Genomic DNA, 22547 nt, shown 5'->3' with positions numbered 1-22547 from the left:
CATCATACTTACCAATAATTATTGTGAGATTTAATGCATTTTCAGTGAATGCATTTTCCAGTACCTGAAAATCACTAAGTGCAACCTAAATGTCAGATATATGAACTCTTAACATCTTATCCTGTTGTGTGACCATCATTTTAATGTCTCTGGATTTGTTGAAGTCCGTGCTCTTCAGGATTGGAGTGGTTTCAATTATATCCCCTTTCAACCTCTTCTTTTTAATAGAAAAGCCCTAATCCTTTTAGAGAGTCCACATTTCTTTCATTCCTTTGAATGGAATAGTCGCTTGGCAGTTTTTCCTGTGGCTGCCTCGTCTCTCTTTCTGGAAACACTAAATAAGACCTTTCAAAGGTAGGCCTTTCATCTATCCTGCCAAATGCAGGGCCTTGTCCATAATAGGCACTTGATAAATATTTGTTGAATAGATGAATGAATAAAGGCAGCCAAGATATTCAAAAGTAATCGTGGCATTAAGCTAAAAATAAGGGTAGCTTTGTTCCTCTGTAGACATGCAATGGTGCTAAATTACCACATCCCTTTCATAGAATTGTTCCAAATCAGTCATTCATGAGGAACTGTACAAAGCCCTATTAATCATAATGCTGTCACAAAACACAAGGGTGGGAAATGGGACATCTCTGCATTAATCATCTTTTGATTTTTATTCTGGTCAAAAATCCACATCATCTAGACAGAGCCAAAGTACCTATCAGAGGGAAAGTACCTTGGCTCTCATCTCCAGGTGCCTTGGTTGAGAAAACTTGGCAGAATCCCAGCTATGGCTTTGAACCTGTGGACTTCTAGTAAGCTTTCTAAAAGATAAATTAGATTATTTACCTCCCCCCCCCCACCCCCCATTAAAACTGCCTGATGACATTCTGTAATACTTGAAACCTAAACTCTTGGCCATGGTCTAAAAGGCCCTATGTCACCTGGGTCCTGACTATCTCTTTACTCAACTATCATTTTCTCAGAGAGCCATCTCCTCACCCCACCACCCAGACACTCTGTCATTTAAAACAGACTTTTTTCTGGACAGTAAATATGTTAGACTTTGGGGACCATATCATCTCTGTGACAACTACTCAACTCTTTCATTGTTGTATGAGAGCATGTATAGAACATGTATAAAATGATGAATATGCTTGTGTTCCAAAAAAATTTATTTACAATAACAGGTAGACATCTGGATTTGGCCCATGTTATATAATTTGTCAACCCCTTCTCTAAAATAAGACTCCTTCTTTAACTCCCTATCCCCATACCCGTCTTTAGTTTTTGTCACGTATTTTCACATTTGTTTGTTACTTGTCTGGCTCAGTCTCTAGAATGTGATCTTCATTTTAGAATGGGGCCTTTGTTTTGTGGACAGCCACATCTCCAGCACCTCGGACAGTTCCTACCACTGCCTGTTGTTCGGTGACTATTTGTGAGTAAGTGACCTCATCTCCTACTGCCTTTGCGGTCACACAGAACTCTGACTTTCCTTCAGTTTTCAGGACACTCTAGGCTCATTCTTCCCTCCTGGCTTTTGCACTTGCTTTTATCTTCTGCCTTAGTATTCTTCCCCCTTATCTTTACACATCTACTTCTTCCATTCATTTGGATCTCAGATCTTTGGAGTAGCCCTTCCCAGTCATGCTAAATAAAGTTTCACAGGAGGCTCAGCTACTCTTGTCTTATTTTCTTACTAAAACTTTTTAAGAACTGGAGTTATTTTTTTTTTTACTTAATTCTTATAAATTCCCTCCCATGAATCCAGAAAGTTTATTAGCTTCTTTAAAGCCTAAAACAATAAGAGTTTTTAAAATTTATTTATTAAAAAGAGTTTTCAATAAATATGTGTGTAGAACAGTGTTTTTGAAACTTAAATGTGTATATGAATCACCTGAGTGTCTTGCAAAGTGCCCAGTGCAAGTCGTTCAGTCTTTGCGACCCCATGGACTATACAGTCCATGGAATTCTCCCCCTGAGTATCTTATTAAAATGCAGATTCTGAGTTAGTAGGTCTAGGGGGGGATATCTTAAATTTCTGCATGCTGAGAGCTTCAAGAAGATGCTGATCCTGATGGTCTATGGACCACTCTTTGAGCAGGGAGAGTCTGGTGAATATTTTTAACTGTTTCACCTATAGGGCAGGAAATGGAATTTAAGCTGAAGATCCTTGAAAAAGTATTAAAGATGTTTGCTAGCATGCCAAAGATCAAAGTAAAAGACCAATCCCATCCTTAAAAGGCACATCCAATGCAAAATGATAAGGATAGATTTTCCTGAGTCACTTAAGTGGTTTTGGCATCAGGCATCAAGTCTTCAGTGAATGGGAACTGGCAACATTTCCCATATTAAATTCACCTTGAAAATGCTGAATCACCCATGAGGAATCCAAATGAATCTATCTTCCTTCCCTGTTCAGTTATCTCTACCTTTCTTCGGACCATTCTGTTGCATGGCTTAGGGAGTTACCTGCTCAACACCTCAGTGTTTCTGCAAAGTGCAAAGTACAGAGACCTCAAGTTTCTGTAGAAGCATGGAAATACTGGTAGTGTAATATGGTGGTGTTTTGACATAAAAGAAAACTCCTCACCTCAAAAGTAAAATGACATGTGTCCAATAGGGGAACGTAATATGACAGAGTGATTAAGAGCTATTCGTCTGCAGTGTGATTACCATTTAATCCCTGTGTAACCTGGAGCAGGGTACCTACACTTTTAATGCCTCAATTTCTTGCTCTTAAATGGGATGTAATTGTCCCTGAGTGATAGCATTGTTGTGATAATTAAGGGAGGCAGTTCTTGTAAAGAAACTTGGCATAGTTCATGGCATGTGTGCATATCAATGAATGTTAGCTAGAGTTCTTATTCTGGTCCTCCGTAAAATGTTGTTAATATATTTACTCTAAGTTATGTTTTAGAATCCAACAATTCCAATTCTAGGTAAATATCAAAGGGAAATAAAAACAGGAGTTTGACTAGATATGTACATTCTCATGTTTATCACAGCATTATTCACAATATTCTAGAAATGAAAACAACTTAAAATGCCCATCAACAGACTAATGGATAAAAAAGATGAGCTATATACACACAATGGAAAATCATTCAGCTGTGAGAAAGGAGGACATCTTGCCGCATGCAATAACATGGATGCACTGTATGATATCACTTATATGTGGAATCTAAAAAGTCAAAAGCAGAGTAAAATGGTGGTTACTAAGGGTTAGAGGATAAGACTGATGGTATTTAAGGGTACAGACTTGCAGCAAACACTAAATAAGGGATAGAGATCTAATGCGCAGTATATTGAATATAGACAGTAATGTTGCTCTATAAGTATGTAATGGATAAATATCATTATTACAGCAACCATATTGCAATATATAAATACATCAAAGTAACATGGTGTACACCTAACATTTACAGAATTCTGCATGTTGAATGTATTAAAAAAATTTGCAAGTGGCTTTGAATACAACATTCAACACAGTGGGTATAACATTAATAGTTAAGACTTGGTATGTTTACTATGTACATAGCAATATATTAAGTGCTTCTTTTTCTCATTTAATGCTGAAAATAAGTCTATGAAGTATATATGGTTTTCTGCTTCCCTGATAGCTCAGTTAGTAAAGAATCTGCCTGCAGTACAGGAGACCCCGGTTCAGTTCCTGGGTCAGGCAGATCCTCTGGAGAAGGGATAGGCTACCCACTCCAGTATTCTTGGGCTTCCCTGGTGACTCAGCTGGTAAAGAATCCACCTGCAATGCGGGAGACCTGAGTTAAATCCCTGGTTTGGGAAGATCCCCTGGAGAAGGAAAAGGCTACCCACTTCTAGCCTAGAGAATTCCATGGACTGTATAGTCCATGGGGTTGCAGAGTTGGACATGACTGAGTGACTTTCACTTCCACTTTGCACATAGGGGAAACTGGAGTATAATGAAAAGGTATAGTGAATGAATTAGTATAATGAAAAGGTTTCTAACAGATCACTCAGCTACTAGGGTGGGAATAAATATTTGAACCCAGGTTTGACTGAGCTCAGGGCTCTGGCAATACTCTACCATCTGCTAGTTAAGTCATTCATTTAAGCATAGACTTGCATGTCTTGCTCCTGAACAGGAAATACTTCCATCACAACACCAGTTCTTGGGGAGAGTCTCTCATAAATGAAAGAGTTCTGGTGGTTGATCATCAGAAGTACAAACAGTTCTAACAACCTAATGTTCTGAGTTCTATTCTGATGGATTTTGTTAGTTTATTTATCATTCGTTTAATGTTTTCCACTATAGATATATGCCCTATTTGACAGAGCTTTGGTCCAGTGAGCATCATCATGAACATCATCATATCTTCAAGGTAAAGGGTGCTCCTTGACGGCTATGCTGTCCCTAATGTTCTAGTTATCTACTGCTAAGGAATAGCAGTCATCTCACATTTTAGTGGTGTAAACAAACGGCAGATTACGAGTCTAGAATTTGGAAAGGGGATAACAGGGACAGCTCTTTTGTGCTTACAACATTTGCAGCCATAGTTGAAAGTACTTTGGGGCTAGGAGATGACTGCATTGTCTAGAGACTGAAGGCATCTAGAACTATCTTCACTCATGTGCCTAGCACTTGGACCAGAATGATTCAAAGGCTGGGACCATGCACTGCACCTACATGGTAGGCTTTCCATGTGGCATGGGCTTCTCCCAGCATGTCAGCTCAGTTCTGTAAGATACTGTCCCAAGTGGGAGCATCTGGAAAACAAGTGCTCACTTGAGACTTCAGATTCAGCTTCAGTGTCACTTCTTTTGTATTCTGTGGTAAAAGTAGATCCCTAAGAAATGCCCAGATTGAAGGGGAGAGGAATTAGATTATACATCTTGATGGAGGCAAGCAAGTTCACAAGGCTGAAGAACACGTATAATGAGAGATATTGCTGTGTCAATCTTTGGAAAGTACAGTCTGCTACAATCTTCACATTTACACTTTCCTCATTTCATCATATTGAACATCAGACACCTTGTAGGAGTCCAGTAGATTCCCTGCCAGCCTCAAATGATCTGGCAATGAGGAGAAAAAGAGCTTAGCCAGTCTCTTGAATACTCTCAGAAAAAAATTTCCCTCCCTATGGAACATGACTTGATTCATGATTAATACTATTTAATGGAGGCTTTTGGAATTATCAGGAGGTCTTAGGTAACTGAAGGTGGTCAAGAATGTCCAAAAGTGATAAAAATTCCTATAAAAGAACTTTAGTAACTCTACCATTCATTTGCACTTTCATGGCTACTGTTAATGTGTGTATAATCCTCACAACCCAATGAGGGAAATAATACCCCAAGTTCTCTATAATAAGATGAAATTGAGGATTGAAGACCTTAAGTAACAGTTCAGATTTCACCCAGATAAGAAGTAGTAGGGCATGGGTTCAGACCTAACTCTTTCAGACAACTGTAGACATTCAGTGACAATCTGGTGATACTCCTTTGGATATCAGTTCATCTCAAACTCTTTTCAGTAAGGAATTTTGGTTTGTTTCAGGTGTCAAGAACATAACCACCATTGGCTCATGTGAGTGGCAAGTCACACTAATTGCAAGAGCTTCAGGCGTGGCTGGATCCAGGAGCTCCAGCTATATACTTGTGAGTCTGACTCTCTCCAACTCTTGGTTCTCTTTCCTTTGCTTTTGGTTTCATTCTGAAGTAGCATCTCCCAGGTGATGGTAAACATGGCCAACACCAGTTATAGGCCTACATCCTACCATTTGAGCAAAGCCAACAGGTATTTAATTTCCCTTCTCTATAAATTAAGAAAGCCTCTTTGAAATTAAAGGGGCAATTTGGATTAAAATCTAACTGATCTCAGTTGAATCACAAATCAGTTCCTGAATCAATCATTTGTGATCTGGGAGATGAATAAAGGTGGTTGACCATAATGAAGACAGACCTTCATAATCACCATGGACTATATATGGAAGAGGAGTAGTTTCCCAAAGGAATATCAGGGTAAAGGATCAAGTAGCAAAGGAATGGACATCAGACAGACAAGAATATCAGATGCTGACAATATCCTCATTTTGCAGATGGATAATCTTATAGCTAGAAAACTAATCCTTATTCTGTTTTTATCAATTCCTTCCCTCTGGCTCTCAGTGTTCTATTATAGCATCTGTTCCTCCTTCCTTAGAGGAAAAGAGTTGACAAATTTATACACATTGAGGTGTGAGTCACTCAATCACCAAGAATGCTTGCATTCTAGTTTCTATTATAGGAATTCACTTATTTGACTAGTATCTGTAGCGTATTCACTATGTGACAAGCTTGTGCTAGGTAAGGATTGCAGATGCAGAAGTGAAATAAGACAGGTCTGACATATATATATGGTTTGAGTATGTATTAATATTTTAAGGGAAAAAATAAACTGTATTTTCATTTTTTCAATGCTAAGGTCATTAGGCAAAGGGGAAATGCTCAGGTATTTTCAAACTGGAGGAGTTCATAAATCTCGCTTGGAGCTGCTTTCTATTCTCCAACACCCAGAGATGTGATTCAGTCTGGAAGTTAAGAACCAGGAATCTGGATTTCTATAAAGCATTCCCAGGAAAATTTGAAGATGGTTCAGGGAACTTACTTTGAGTCCCACTGGCTTAACCTGAAAGAATTATTCTCTAATGGCTGTAGGTCTAGAATATTGAAACCTCTGAATTTATCTGGAGAAACAGAAATTTTGGAGCAAGAATGAATGCCTTTCCCTTCAAAGCATACTGCATAAGCAGTATGAAATCCAGTCTTTTCATAAAGCATCCACCCTGACCTCCTTTGCATTGAGCTTTGCAAGGTGGGTAAATGATGCTATCAAGGCCCTGCCCATAGTACCTATCTCTTCACAGTGAAGGCTGCTCACTGTGATGCATGCTGCTGCTGCTGCTAAGTCACTTCAGTCATGTCCAATTCTGTGTGACCCCATAGATGGCAGCCCACCAGGCTCCTCCATCTCTGGGATTCTCCAGGCAAGAACACTGTAGTGGGTTGCCACTTCCTTCTCCAGTGCATGAAAGTGAAAAGTGAAAGTGAAGTCGCTCAGTTGTGTTTGACTCTTTGTGACCCCATAGACTGTATCCCACTAGGCTCCTCCGTCCATGGGATTCTCCAGGGACGGAGTACTGGAGTAAGAGTACAAGAGTACTGGAGTGGCTTGCCATTTCCTTCTCCACGTGATGCATGAGACTCTCTCATTGTTGTGTTGGTTTCTGCTGTACAGCAGGTGACTCAGTTATGCACATATATACATATTTTGTATTCTTTTCCATTATGGTTTAACCCCAGGATTTTAGTTTCCTGTGCCATACAGTAGTACCTTGTCGCTTATCCATTCTATATACAGTAGTCTGCATGTACTAACCCCAAACTCCAGTTCATCCCTCCTGCACAGCTCCTCCTCTTTGGCAACCACTAGTCTGTTCTATATAACTCTGAGTCTGTCATAGATAGGTTTATTTGTGCCATATTTTAAATTCCATGTATAAATGATATCATATGGCATTTGTCTTTTACTTTCTGACTTACTTCACTTACTATGGAAATCTCTAGTTGCACCCACGTTGCTGCAGATGGCCTTATTTCATTCATTTTATGACTGAGTAGTATTCCATTCTATATGCATACTGTATCTTCTTTATCCATTCATCTGTTGATGGACATCTAGGTTGTTCCTATATCTTGGCTATTATGAATAGTGCTGCTATGAACGTAGGGGTGCATGTATCTATTTGAATTATAGTGTTTTCTGGATGTCTAAGGGGTTTTGCCTGGCCATGGGAACATACTTCACTCAGGTTTGTCCAGGTACGAGACTGGAGAATGAATGCTCCTAAGACTGCCCTCAACCAGTGTAAGTTGGGGAATTGTAAATACATACCCCAGCTTCCTTCTTCTTCATTGTTCTACACCATCTCTCAGGATCCTTCCCAAAGTATCAAAATTCCAGTTGTCCACCAAGGTAACTGGCTTTTGAAAGTTTCCTCCAGTGGCTTTCTTTCCCATTCCTCTGTTTCCTGTGATCACTTTCCTTATAAATGGGCAGAACTCTAATCCTTATATCAGAGTCATCCTCCTGGGAAACCCTAAGCAAACACTTAAGTATGTCTAATTCTAAAATTCCTGTGTTGTCCTTTCATTGTTGTTAGAGATACTAATTTCTAGTAGTTGCCTTCAGATTACATCAAGGAAGGGGTTCCAGTCAAGTGTCTGAAGGAATCAAGCAAAGCCTTAAATTACAATGGATTCCTCAACATGTGACATGGGAATGATTACACATGCACTCATCTATACAGCAGAGGATGGAGACCTTATTACTCTTATTACTACTTTTACCATTAACTTTGAAAACAGCATTTAGCCCAAATTATGCTATATGGTTATTCCAAAGAAGGATGTGGAGAAGGAACAGACTGATATTAAAATGTTATTGTACTAAAATAGTCGTTGAAAGTGCAAAGAGTATGTTTATTATGCAGGATGCATCTCAGCATGATTAGATGTTTGGCAGAGAAGAAATGAGGAAGAAGTAGAAAAAAAATGAGAAAAAACCACCCAGACCCAATGATTTACTTGCATAGAAAACTGTTTCTTGGGATTTGAATGTGATGAATAACTGGCATCTCTGTTCTTCATCTACTTTCAAATGGTAACAAGTCATTCTGATGATAATTGCAGAATGTGTCTATTTTTGGCAATCTGATGGCCCAATAGAGATGATCCCATTCTGTGTTCTATTCATTACCACCCCCCAAACTGATCCATGGACTTTTAGAAGAATCCAAGATAAACAGTAGCATCATAATTTGTTCCCTGACATAAAGAGAAAAAAGAAAACTACTTGTTGAATAATGAACATATAGTAAGAACACAAAACCTTAGGTTTGGAGGATATATTAATGTATAACAAATATATACACATATATAACAGGGGAGGGGTTCAGAGTGCTCTTCTTAAACATTCAGAGTATCTGATTCTATTCTTGCTAGAACTCCACCAGGGAGAGATCAATTTAGAAATGTATTTTCAGTTCTAGAATCTAGGCATCCATTGGATTGCAGAGGAACGTATACAGTTGAAAAGCTCCTGAAAACAATTGTGCTGCATTTTTTTCCCCTGAGAATTTGCTAATGCTATTCTTCTGAAACCATTGATTAGCTATTTTAAGAAAGCATATCATTAAATCCCTTCTTCTACATCTAAATTATAGTAAAACCAACAATTTCAGTTAGGAGTCTTCGTTTGCAAGCAACAGAAATTGACGGATCTGTCTAACTTGAGCACAAAGTAAGCCATTGAGAGTTCTGAGGAAAATATTCAGACTTAAGGGAAAGGCTGAGGAACCAGACAGAGAAAAGGCTGTCAGGAACTAGTGATGCTCTGAGAATCCTGGCAGCAGGAACAAATGGACAAACTCATCAGTTGAAGAAGCTGGAATGAACCATCTCCAGCTGCTTTTGTAGCCTTTCTGTCATGCCATTAAAGATTTAGAACATTTGGGCTACAGGTCTGCCTCCTGACAAGGAGAGAGTGGTGTACCTGCAATGACAGTTGCGCCAACTGGCATGCAGTGGAAGAAAACTCATTCCCCAGAAGAAAATTAGGTATTGGAATCAGAAGAAGGGGGCTGTAGAGCAAGAGCTAGAGGTATCGATAAATGTTCAATGAGATAACAAGTTTGTATAAAGAAAGAACAAAGATCAGTATTAGAGTTTTGTCTGACTATTTCATGGTCTTGCTATTTTTCTGCCTTGTCCAATACTTCCTTTATAGCCCTAACAATTATCACAGCAACACTAGAGTTTTTGGAGAGGCATCACTTTTGGAAACACTCCCTTTTTTATCACTAGCTGTCTTTAACCCTCAAGCTCTGAATCGTCACTGTTCTTTTTCATTTATCCCTCCAAATTCTAAACACGGGGTAGCCCTGCCTGTCTGCTCAACTTCTGCATGCTGTGGTCTTAAAGATTCACATTTGAGGCACAAACTGTGAATCTCTGAGTTCAAATACATGACCAACTGCTATGTGCTAGAAATTTGACATTATATTCCCTGTGCTAAGTAAAATACAAATACAAATTTTACATTTATATTTACCATTGTGTGGGAAAACTCTATAGTGTAAAACAAACAAACAAAAAATAATGATGCTAATACAACAGCCCTTGAAAGTCCAGTGGGATATATTCTGAGGCCTTTGAAAACCACCAAATTCTCAAGCATATCTCTATGAATTATATTTTTGCCCACAAAATGCAATAAAGCATAGCACAGAAACTATAAATAATCCCCACAGTCTTTAATGATTCTATAAATATGGGACTAAAGTCATTTGCACAGCCATTAAAATAAATACTGGCTGGAGCACTCACTGAAACAATTTCACAAATCACTCGATTTTGCTTTCCTAATAGTGGAGAGATCTGCCTCACTGCCAAATATAACACCTCCTCTTAAATATCTTCAATACATGGAATTTCCAGAGTAGAACTCTGAATTGTGTAAACCTCTTCCTTCCTACCACAAATGCTAGAAGGAGGAGGGCTCCAGAGTTTGACTTCCCAGGTTCAAATCCAGGCTCCACCACTTAGTATGTGTGAACTTGACAAGACCTCTCTTGAGTAAGTCTTGTTTCCCCCACCTGGGAAATTATGTCATGACAATTCATTTTGAGTACCTAGATTAAGTGTCTGGCACTTTGTAAATGCTCAATATACATTAGCTACTACCTTTTAAAAAGGCTTTAAAAATTATCTTAGGAAAGCAATTGCTTTCTGCAACACCAAATAGAGAATAGCAAAGCCCCTTAAATTGTATATGCTGGGTTTTCAATGAGGTTCATTTACCAGCTAGGTAACTCATTCCATATTCAACTCATATTTGTTGTCCTAGGAAAATTAAAAATTCCTTTATAGTATCATTCTTCAGGGTCACTTACAAATAACTGAACTCCTAAATCCATATGCACCCAGGGTCTAATGCAGAGTTGACAAATATCTGGGGAGTAAAATAGTAAACGTTTAGGAGGAAAGCCCCTGAAATACTGTCTGGCTTTGTAACAAAGACAAAAAAATATTCATGCCTGTGACCAAATAATTTAAAACATACCTGAGCTACAGAATACGGTGCTGTGAAACTGTATAATCCTCTGAGTGACTTATGAGAACTTCAGGATTAATATCAGACCAAGTAGATGGTTCAGCTCACTGAAGCAAGCATCTCATAATGATAATGTAGTGTTCCCCAGAAAACACATCAGAGATGCCAAAACAGAGTCAGAGCATAAAAATAAGTCAAAGTTCCATGATTTTTTTCATCATGTGATTTTAAAATATCATATGAACCATATTCATTGTAAAGCGTACATTACTACTAATTCCACAGTAAAAGCACTAACGGGTGACAGCTATTTGGCAAGAATTTCCCATTAATTTCCATGGAAAGTATTCTCCTGAATTTATAATAGAAAAGTATAAATGTGAACTCAAACACAGAACTTGTCTCTGTACAGAATTTGCATCAGTAGAATGTGGTACAGTTTATAAATGGCTTTAGAGAAGATATGTGACTCCAATTAAATAAGAAACCAAAAGATGACAAATAAATATTCTTCTCAAGGACTCCTCTCAGCCCAAGAAGCCCAGGAGATTTATCTTAGTAAGCAGTTTACCTCTTTGGCAACACTACAGAGGAATAGCTTTCCAGCAGTGGAGCTTTGTATGATCTATTGCTGGGCCTTGCCACACTGCCTTGGGTCTCACTTATCCACAGATATCTCTGCTCCTACATCCAGGTGTTATAGCAACAAAACTTACCAGCATCACCCCTTCACTCCTTGGGATTACCCCTTCTCCTTGCACTGCTGCTGCTGCTGCTGCTAAGTCGCTTCAGTCGTGTCCGACTCTGTGTGACCCCATAGACAGCAGCTCACCGTCCCTGGGATTCTCCAGGCAAGAACACTGGAGTGGGTTGCCATTTCCCTCTCCAATGCATCAAAGTGAAAAGTGAAAATGAAGTCGCTCAGTCGTGTCCAACTCTTAGCGACCCCACGGACTGCAGCCCACCAGGCTCCTCCATCCATGGGATTTTCCAGGCAAGAGTACTGGAGTGGGGTGCCATTGCCTTTTCCTTGCACTAGATCTTACTTAAAACGCAAATACTCCTGGGAGGAGGTAACACATTATTACTATTGCCTTTATTGTCTGTTGTTCAGTTGCTAAGTCATGCCTGACTCTTTTGCAACCCCATAGACTGTAGCCCGCCATGCTCCTCTGTCCGTGGGACTCCCCAGGCAAGAATACTAGAGTAGGTTGCCATTTCCTTCTCCAGGGGATCTTCCTGACCCAGGATCGAATTCACATCTCCTGCACTGGCAGGCAGATTCTTTACTGCTGAGCCACCAGGAAGCCCCTAGTGTGAATTAATTCAAAGTAACCAAATCCCATTAACACATTCAGAAAAGGCATAAAATGTCTGTTTGTGCTATAGAAGGGATAGTGGTGCCATTGTGAAGCAAACAAGGATACAGCAAAGATAGTTAGGTGGACACTTAAAGAAAGTGCTGTTTTACTTGGATGCCAGATTTCCAAATTATAATTGGTGGGATTATTTTCAGCAAATATTACTTCCCTGCTTTGAGTGGAACACTTCATCCCCCACTGACTTTGACCTGGCCATGCGACTCATTTTATCCAATAGAAAGTGGATATACAGTTAGTATCTTATATGATATCATGCTTTGGTTTGCTTTCTTACACTCCTGTAATTCATCATAAGAAGAAACATCTCCAGGTAGGCACTGATCCAGTGAGGATAAGCAGAACTGAACACAAACCATCACCTTGAGGGTCCCAAGCCCAGTCAACCGACAGCATAACACAGAACCATTCTAACTAACCCTAAGGCCTGTGAGCCAGTAAAAGAAATGCTTAGTATTATAAGCCATTGAGTTGGGTGACTTTTTATGCAGCATTATTGCACAATAGTTGATAGACTATTAGTTAGTTAGTTCAGTCACTCAGTCTGTCCGACTCTTTGCAGCCCCATGAATCGCAGCATGCCAGGCCTCCCTATGCATCACCAACTTCCAAAGTTTACTCAAACTCATGTCCATCGAGTTGGTGATGCCATCCAGCCATCTCATCCTCTGTCGTCCCCTTCTCCTCCTGCCCCCAATCCCTCCCAGCATCAGAGTCTTTTCCAATGAGTCAACTCTTCGTATGAGGCGGCCAAAGTACTGGAGTTTCAGCTTTAGCATCAGTCCTTCCAAAGAAATCCCAGGGCTGATCTCCTTCAGAGTGGACTGGTTGGATCTCCTTGCAGTCCAAGGGACTCTCAAGAGTCTTCTCCAACACCACAGTTCAAAAGCATCAATTCTTCGGCACTCAGCTTTCTTCACAGTCCAACTCTCACATCCATACATGACCACAGGAAAAACCATAGCCTTGACTAGATGGACCTTTGTTGGCAATGTCTCTGCTTTTTAATATGCTATCTAGGTTGGTCATAACTTTCCTTCCAAGGAGTAAGCGTCTTTTAATTTCATGGCTACAATCACCATCTTGCAATGATTTTGGAGCCCAAAAACATAAAGTCTGACACTGTTTCCACTGTTTCCCCATCTATTTCCCATGCAGTGATGGGACCAGATGCCATGATCTTCATTTTCTGAATGTTGAGCTTTAAGCCAACTTTTTCACTCTCCTCTTTCACCTTCATCAAGAGGCTTTTTAGTTCCTCTTCACTGTCTGCCATAACGGTGGTGTCATCTGCATATCTGAGGTTATTGATATTTCTCCCGGAAATCTTGATTCCAGCTTGTGCTTCTTCCAGCCCAGCGTTTCTCATGATGTACTCTGCATAGAAGTTAAATAAGCAGGGTGACAATATACAGCCTTGACGTACTCCTTTTCCTATTTGGAACCAGTCTGTTGTTCCATGTCCAGTTCTAACTGTTGCTTCCTGACTTGCATATAGGTTTCTCAAGAGGCAGGTCAGGTGGTCTGGTATTCCCATCTCTTTCAGAATTTTCCACAGTTTATTGTGATCCACACAGTCAAAGGCTTTGGCATAGTCAAGAAAGCAGAAATAGATGTTTTTCTGGAACTCTCTTGCTTTTTCAATGATCCATCGGATGTTGGCAATTTGATCTCTGGTTCCTCTGCCTTTTCTAAAACCAGCTTGAACATCTGGAAGTTCACGGTTCATGTATTGCTGAAGCCTGGCTTGGAGAATTTTGAGCATTACTTTAGTAGCGTGTGTGAGATGAGTGCAACTGTATGGTAGTTTGAGCATTCTTTGGCGTTGCCTTTCTTTTAGCAACAGCTAATACCAATTGAGCTCTCCCACTGTGCCAGGCATTGAACTAAGGACTTAACATTCATGATTTTTTTTTAAATTCTTAAACAATCTGGTGGGATAGGAATGATTCTCCTATTTAAACAGTTAAGGAAGTGGAAAGATACCAGAAAGATAGCATTGTTAAAGCTCTTGAATAAAACCCCCAAAGCTCTTCAGATGCCTTAAGCAAACAATAGATGTCCCTGTGGTTTAAGCTTCAATTACTTGCAGCAGGATGCATCCCTAAGTGCTCTATGTCCCAACTATAGAGGCAGCTGCCATTCGGCTTCTGCTGACTACTGATTACGGGAATGTGGACCTGCTGTTGCCACATCTTCTATTAAGTAGAAATCTGGATTTTTAAAAACTGTGAAATCATCTACTTTTAAAATATTGGCAACTACATCAAATTAATAAAACATTTTGCATTCCAAACAAAATATACCTTCAAAGCCAGGTCTAAGAGCTACAATTCTGCAGTTCTTGAGCACTGTGGGTATCAAAGTTATAAACACTGTCTTAAATTAACTACCTAGTTTTTCAGGCTAGTTTTGTAAGAAACCCAGATAAGAAGTATCAAAAGGCAATTATTATGTGAACACTAAATCCTCCAGATAAAAGAAATCTGTTTTGCCTTCCTAGACTGAAGTGGAAAAGCAGCAACTTCTCCCCACAATTCTAGTCTTGGATTTGAAAAGAAAGTTGAATTATTAGGTCATAGAGAAGACTGAATCTGTTCAGACATTTCAGTGGGTCTGTTTTCCAGATTGATTTGTCATCCTTTTGATAAGATTTCAGAAACTGATTGCAGAGCTGCTTGGAGCTCAGGCTTCATGTAACTTGTCAAAAGAGGAAGAAAATAAAACCCTCTTTGTGTCAGTAATCAAACCAGGACTGACTGCTAATCTCAGGTTTATTGTGTGGCTTTGAATATTGCCCTGGAGCTGGAATAAAAATAGCAGTGGTACTAGTAACCACAACAGTAACTGCAATGGCCTCCATCCAATCTAAGTGCTGAAATAGATCTCTGTTGTTTTCATGTTGGGAAACTGCCCTCCCCTGCCCCATATGGTACCAATGGAAATGTAAATCTCAGAAGCTTTCCTACCTTACACTTGCAAGGGAAAGCACATGATCTGGACATGGCCAGTTGTCTTCCAGTCCATGACAACACCATGTAATCCCCAAACCCAATGGTGCCTTAAAGACTGAACATTCCATTTAGGTAAGTCAATGAATTCCCAGAGAGATATTGCTAAAGAATCAGAGCAAGAAGTAGCCATGTGCTGAGATGATGCTGCAATTACATGTGAACTATATTTGACTGCCTAGGATGGGTGGAAGGAAAATTTTAGTCCAGATGCCTATCAGAGAATTCTCAGTGGAAGGACAGGGAGCATTGCTAGGAACAAAAACAAAAAGTAGTTACACAATACATAGAGATGACATATGATAATAATAATAATAATAAATCTCAGCTCCCTATTCTTAACAAACAACTCTATCTTGAATTGTTGTCTTCTTTTTACTTTTTTCCCCACTCCCTCTGAATGTGGTTTGTATTCTGCAGACAAAAAGAGTATGATCTCCAGTGGATGATGATCTGTGGACAGGCATTCTGCAGGCCTTGGGAAATCTTTGTCTTTCTGATGCTTTACTGGTTGTTAACAAAGTATTGCATTGACAAGGAGTCTTAGTCATACTGAATCTAGGCATTAGGGTCACGGAGATTTTGTTCAAAGTCTCAGCTCTGCCCCATAACTAGCTATGATTCTTAGGTAAGTTAAATAAATTCTATGAGTCTTGGTCTTCTCAGCAGTAATATAGATTTTGGTGAGCATTATATAAGCTATTGTGTGTAAAAACACGCAACATAATGCCTTGTACATTGTCTGAGCTCAAATCAAATCAATCTTTTTCTCTCCATTATTTCTTTTTTGTCCTCAGACTCTAAATCTTTTTTGTCCTCAGACTCTAAATCTCTTGGCTTTCTCTTCCTGTTATTTCTCTCTTGATCAAACTTTCTGTGACCATATTTCTTTGTTTCTCTCCCAGAATAGAGCATAATGGAGAACAGAGTGGTGTTCCATAAACCCCTGCCCCAACACATGCCTTGAGCAAACATGTTCTATCTTCAACTACATCCTTGATGTGTCTCCACTTAGATCTCCAGTGAAAGTGAAGTCGCTCAGTCATGTCTGAGTCTTTGCAACCCCATGGACAGTAGCCTACCAGGCTCCGTGATCCATGGGATTTTCCAGGCAAGAATACTGGAGTGGGCTGCCATTTCCTTCTCCAGGGGATCTTCCCAACCCAGGGATTGAACTCGGGTCTCCTGCATTGCAGAAAGACGCTTTACCATCTGAGCCACTAGGGAAGCCCTAGATCTCCAGTAGCTAAGTCACTTCAGTCGTGTCTGACTCTGTGTGACTCCATAGACATCAGCCCACCAGGCTCCCCCACCCCTGGGATTCTCCAGGCAAGAACACTGGAGTGGGTTGCCATTTTCTTCTCCAGATCTCCAGTAGGCCACCTCAAATTTAATACAGCCATAATAGGACTCTAGATTTACTTCCGGTTCCAAGATTTGCCTTCCCTCAGTCTTCCCCAGCTGAGAAAATGGCACCACCATTTACTCCATGCCCAACTGAGTTGGCTCTTCTCTTCATCCCCCATATTCAAATGAGCAGCAAGTCTTACTGGTCCTACCTCCTAGATACATAATGATGACACCTTATTCCATTATTGTCAATGCTATCACCCTAGTTCAAATCACCATCACCTCTTGCCTGGTCTTCTAGCACCCCAACTAGTCTTATAAGTGAGCTCCAAGTTGACCTACATTGATTATCATGTGACAGTTCTGATAAGGACAGAGTGACTTCCAACATCACAACAGTTTTCTTTGGACACCTTGAAGATCATACTCAACCAAGGATTATTCACTGCAAGCTATAGGTCAAAGCATTGTGTAATAATTTTTTCTCATGTAGGACAAAGTTTGGGAATTCTTGAGAATCAGGAACCTGAGTGTCATGCTGAAGAAACTTGAGTTGACATAAACTGGTGCCAGGTCACATATATTCTTTCCAGCTTAGCCATTCTTTCTAGGGTTTTTTTTCCCACTCCCGTAACACTAGGAGGGAGACCTGGCTTCTTAAGCTCTTGAGAAGTTCACCAGAACCTGGTGAATTAATTAGACTCTCGTGAAGTTCAATCAGTTGCTTCCCAAAGTATTGAAAACAAATGTAGTAATTAACCCCAGGTTTCTACTGCTGAAACACAAGAGCATATAAGCTACCAGGTTCATTTCGGTCATTCAGTCCTGTCCTATTCTTTGTGACCCCATGAAGTGCAGCACACCAGGCTTCCCTATTCATCACCAACTCCTGGAGCTTGCTCAAACTCATGTCCATCATGTCGGTGATACCCTCCAACCATCTCATCCTCTGTCATCCCCTTCTCCTCCTGCCTTCAATCTTTCCCAGCATCAGGGTCCTTTCCAATGAGTCAGTTCTACGCATCAGGTGGCCAAAGTAGTGTAGCTTCAGTTTTAGCATCAGTCCTTTCAGTGAATATTCAGGACTGATTTCCTTCAGGACTGACTGGTTGGATCTCCTTGCAGTCCAAGGGACTCTCAAGAGTCTTCTCCAACACCACAGTTCAAAAACATCAATTCTTCAGCGCTCAGCTTTCTTTATAGTCAAACTCTCACATCCATACATGACTACTGGAAAAAAACCATAGCTTTGACTAGACAGACCTTTGTTGGCAAAGTAATGTCTCTGCTTTTTAATATGCTGTTTCAGTTGGTCATAGCTTTTCTTCCAAGGGGCAAGCGTCTTTTAATTTCATGGCTGCGGTTACCATCTGCAGTGATTTTGGCTACCAGGTTACTAGACACAGAATCTTGGAAATTACAGCTACCCTTTAGGAATAATATTCAGTGGAGCCATGTGAAATTGCCATCTTTGTAGGTCAAAATGGTTGAATAATAGCAATTTATATTATTTAACCTAATAATAACTAATGTTTATTCATTGCTTACTATGTGGTAGGAAATATATCAAGTGCTTTATATGCATTATATGAAAGGGCTTAACACAATTAAAGAGATTTATAGTTACTGGCAGTAATTACAGTAGTTAATAATGCATCACTCAATCCACTAATAATCTTACAGAGTGTTATTACCTCATTTTGTAGACTAGGAAACTGAGACTGAGAGAAGGTGAAAGAACTTGTCCAAATCTAACCTACTGATAAGTGACTGAGTTAGAAATACTCACAGGTCTCTGAGAAGCTAAATGCCATGAGCTGCTGCTTTCTTAAGATTCTACTATGTACTGGGTACTTAAAGTATACTATTTCTAATGTCCACAAAAGTACATGACACGTAAAGATCATCCCCATTTTAAAGAAAAGGGGAGCTGAGCCTCCAAGAGTTTAAGCAGTCTAAATCCAGATAATACATGACAGAGCTGTGATTTAAATTCAGAAGTGTCTGATTCTAAAGCACTTACTTTTTTCAGTATGCCAAACTGCCTTTCTGTTTTGGGGATGGGAGATCCAGACACACACACACACACACACACACACACATTTTTCATTCTCTGCTGCTGCTGCTAAGTCACTTCAGTTGTGTCCGACTCTGTGTGACCCCATAGACGGCAGCCCACCAGGCTCCCCTGTCCCTGGGATTCTCCAGGCAAGAACACTGGAGTGGGTTGCCATTTCCTTCTCCAATGCATGAAAGTGAAAAGTGAAAGTGAAGGCGCTCAGTCGTGTCCGACTCTTAGCGACCCCATGGACTGGAGCCTACCAGGCTCGTCCGTGGGATTTTCCAGGCAAGAGTACTGGAGTGGGGTGCCATTGCCTTCTCTTTTCATTCACTAGTCATGTTCAATCTTTGCAACCCCACAGACTCCAGCACACCAGTCCTCCCTGTCCCTTACTATCTCCCGGAGTTTGCCCAAGTTCATGTCCATTGACTCAGTGATGCCATTCAACCATCTCTTCCTTTGCTGCCCTCTTCTCATTTTGGCTTCAATCTTTCCCAGTATCAAGGTCTTTTCCAATGTGTGTGTGTGTGGTTTGTTAAGATGAATCAGCTGGATTTTTAACAAAAGAAACCCACTTCCTTTCACTTTTGGAGACTGTATGATTTGTATGATTGTTCCAAGAGTACAATGTCCAGACTAATAAACATGGTGATCAGTATTGAAAGGCAGGACCCTGTGCCCCAAGTTTGTTCTGGATAAGAGTGCAGCTGGTGGTTTTCTGTTCCCCAGTGAATTTCCAAGCCCTTCACTCTAGCTTGGAAACCTTCCTTCTCCACCTCCCCTCAGGAATCAGTACTGACAGTGTGTGTGGAATGACTCACTGAAACGTTGTAAAAAAAAAAAAAAAAAAAGAAGAAGAAGAAGAACAGATCTTTCTGAGGCTGTCAGCCAACACTGAGAAATTTGGTACAGACCGTCAACCACATGGAACTCAATTCATCTAATATTAGGATGATGAGAATGAGTCAACTCTCAGGAGCCTTGAACTTTTTATTTCAATTAGTCCCAATAATGTAAAGCAAATGCTTTTAAACCACTAGAATTCAACAAGCTGCCCACATCTTCCCATAAATACTCCACCTCTTCTCTCCCCGTGCTTCCTTTTTCACAGACACAAGAGAATGCTGAAGTTTAAGCATGGCCTTTAACTAGCATCAGTTTTTCTCTGCTCACATGATGACCAAAGTCTAGAATTGCCAGCATTCTCATCGTATTAGCCACAAGACCACCCCAGGTTAAAAAACTCAGAAGATTAGAATTAGGAATTTCCCCTCAAATCAAAAGAATGTGGTTTGGAGTAATTCTTTACATCCTGGATAAATTATCCATTATGTGAAGGTATTTGCACATTTGTTCCTTTTACTAATCATAATGTTGAGGTAAATATCATGATTCTGAAATCAGACAGACCTGGGTTCAAATTCTGCCTCTACTACATACCATATAGACATGAGTGGTTTTCCTAAAGACACCTCACCTTGATTCTCTCTCACCTGGGATATGGGACTTAATAATAGTTTCTAGTTCATAGGTCTTTTGTAAAGAATAAATGAAATATAAAACTTGGGAAGTGTTTAGAACTATATCACATAAAAAGTGCTCGACAGGTATTTCATAGTATCTTTATTATCATCCAGATGTTAGACAGTAATCTCTGTGTAAGAAAGAGAAACCAAGCTTAAATGAATTAAAGCCCTTTAAGGTCTGAGAGTGATGAGTCTCCAAAATACAATTGAGATGCCTTCACCAGATTGCAGGAGGCATGGGGCCAGAAAGGCAAAAGTAGCAGATGGTCACTCAGGTCCCCAGGAGTTAAAACAGGCTTGAGATGTAAAGTCAAGTCAGGCAAATTTCTTGTGACTCATCATGTAGAAATCAGAGAACTTTTCTATAGGATGATGAGAGGAATCTTTTCTTCTCCATAAGCCATTCTCCATTTTGAATCCTTTTTTAACGTACTAGATCAGATAAACTGTCTTTAATCAATTCTTTTCAAGGCTGCTGTAATATGACTGGCCACATACAGAATGGCATGTTCAGACCAGTTATTAATAAAATCTCTCATAAATATATAAAAATCTGGAGACAGCTTCCCTCGTGGACAGAAAGGTTATAGCCTGTATCACTAAGTAGGTATCGTTATCAGCATTTTACAGATGAGGAAATTGACATTTGGCATCTTTGAGAGAATTGCCAAAGCAATGCAGATGTAAATATGGCCCGGTTGTTCTTCAAGTTCAAATTCATCAGATGACAAAGTTTATATTTTCTGTACAATAATTAGGCAACACACTCCTTGGCAGCCACCATGAATACATCCTTCCCTTTTTGGCTTCTTGTTCCATACTTGAAATGCTTTGTAAAAGGGATGGCATAAACTCAAATGAATCTGAGACTCTCCACACACAAGCAATCTTTGTGTATTGACACCAAACATAGGTGAAAAAGCCTTTTCATGATAGCTGAGGCTCTGCCACTTCTGAAAAAAGACAGCTACCCTCTTCAAACTGGAATGTCTCATTCTCCATCTCAGCTCAAGGATGGATGCTCTTTAAACCTGGCAGGAAAATCCTTTCAGCCATGTTGAGTCAGGCAAGTGGAAGAGAGCAGACATTCTCCATTACACAAAGAGCCTGTTACGGTGGAAATTCCAACTCTCAAAACAACTAGCTTGACATAGGCATACATTGAGCTGAAAGGAAATACATCTCGCTTTAAGAATTGTTTTGAGTAGTTGTTGAAGGATTTCAGTTTTATTTATCATCTTTTGAGTGGACAAGCACAATGGTCACAGGCACCTCTTGCGTTGATGAATAGGGGTAGGATGTTTCTGGGAGATTTTACAAATGAGGAATTCCTGATTGAGGAGATTGTTTGTTGGTGATGATAGTTTATCTGAGACAACTGCTTTCCTTGATATGTGACTCAGATCATTATCCGTTACTCAGGAAGATCCCTGCCACTTAATACCTCATTGACATTCTCCATTAAGATGTAGGAAGCTTTAAAGCCAGATTTCCTGCCTACAGAAGAACTGAAGAGCATTCTAGCATGTGTCACTCATCCTGTGAGGCTGAGACCAGGCACCATCCATCCATCTCTTTTTTTTAAACTTTTTGTTTTGTATTGGAGTATAGCTGATTAACAGTGTTGTGATAGTTTCTGGTGGACAGAAAAGGGACTCGGCCATACTTATGCATGTATCTGTATCATATATACAGATTATGTATATTTAGGGGAGAATATACCTAAACTCCACTCCCATTCAGGCCATCCATTTCTTTATTCTCTTTATTTCTAGCGCTCCCAGTGGCACGACTATACATAACCAGCTCTCCGCTGGTGACAGATGTGGCAGAAAGGTTGCTGAGCATGGTGACCCTAATGGTTACCTTAATTACTTTTTTCTAAAAACTCTTCAGAAGTGAAATGGATTGGACCTTGGGGAGTACACACATGAAAGCTGAGATTAACAAATAACTGTTTGAAAAAATGCTACATGTATTTCCTGCAACGTGTGTGTTAGGTGGCACAAAGATATATACACATACCTATCAGATACATAGATAGTCCACCAAGTTAGTGAATATAAACACTATCAGGCTATAGATTTTTCTCTCAAG

At 39.9% G+C, this 22547-nt stretch overlaps 1 long non-coding RNA gene across 1 annotated transcript in view; it reads left to right on the top strand.

Annotated features, from left to right (window-relative positions):
• Positions 1-22547, top strand: part of LOC113881018 — a 237368-nt gene that overhangs the window by 165787 nt on the left and 49034 nt on the right. Inside the window, exon 3 of the long non-coding RNA XR_003507908.1 lies at positions 5528-5628. This is a non-coding gene — a long non-coding RNA (uncharacterized LOC113881018). The remainder of the gene's footprint in view (positions 1-5527; positions 5629-22547) is intronic.

This window comes from Bos indicus x Bos taurus, chromosome 22 (genome assembly GCF_003369695.1).
Source record: "Bos indicus x Bos taurus breed Angus x Brahman F1 hybrid chromosome 22, Bos_hybrid_MaternalHap_v2.0, whole genome shotgun sequence".
Classification (NCBI taxonomy): domain Eukaryota; kingdom Metazoa; phylum Chordata; class Mammalia; order Artiodactyla; family Bovidae; genus Bos; species Bos indicus x Bos taurus.
The sequence above is the reverse complement of the archived record's forward strand: the minus strand, read 5'-3'. Positions and strand labels throughout refer to the sequence as shown.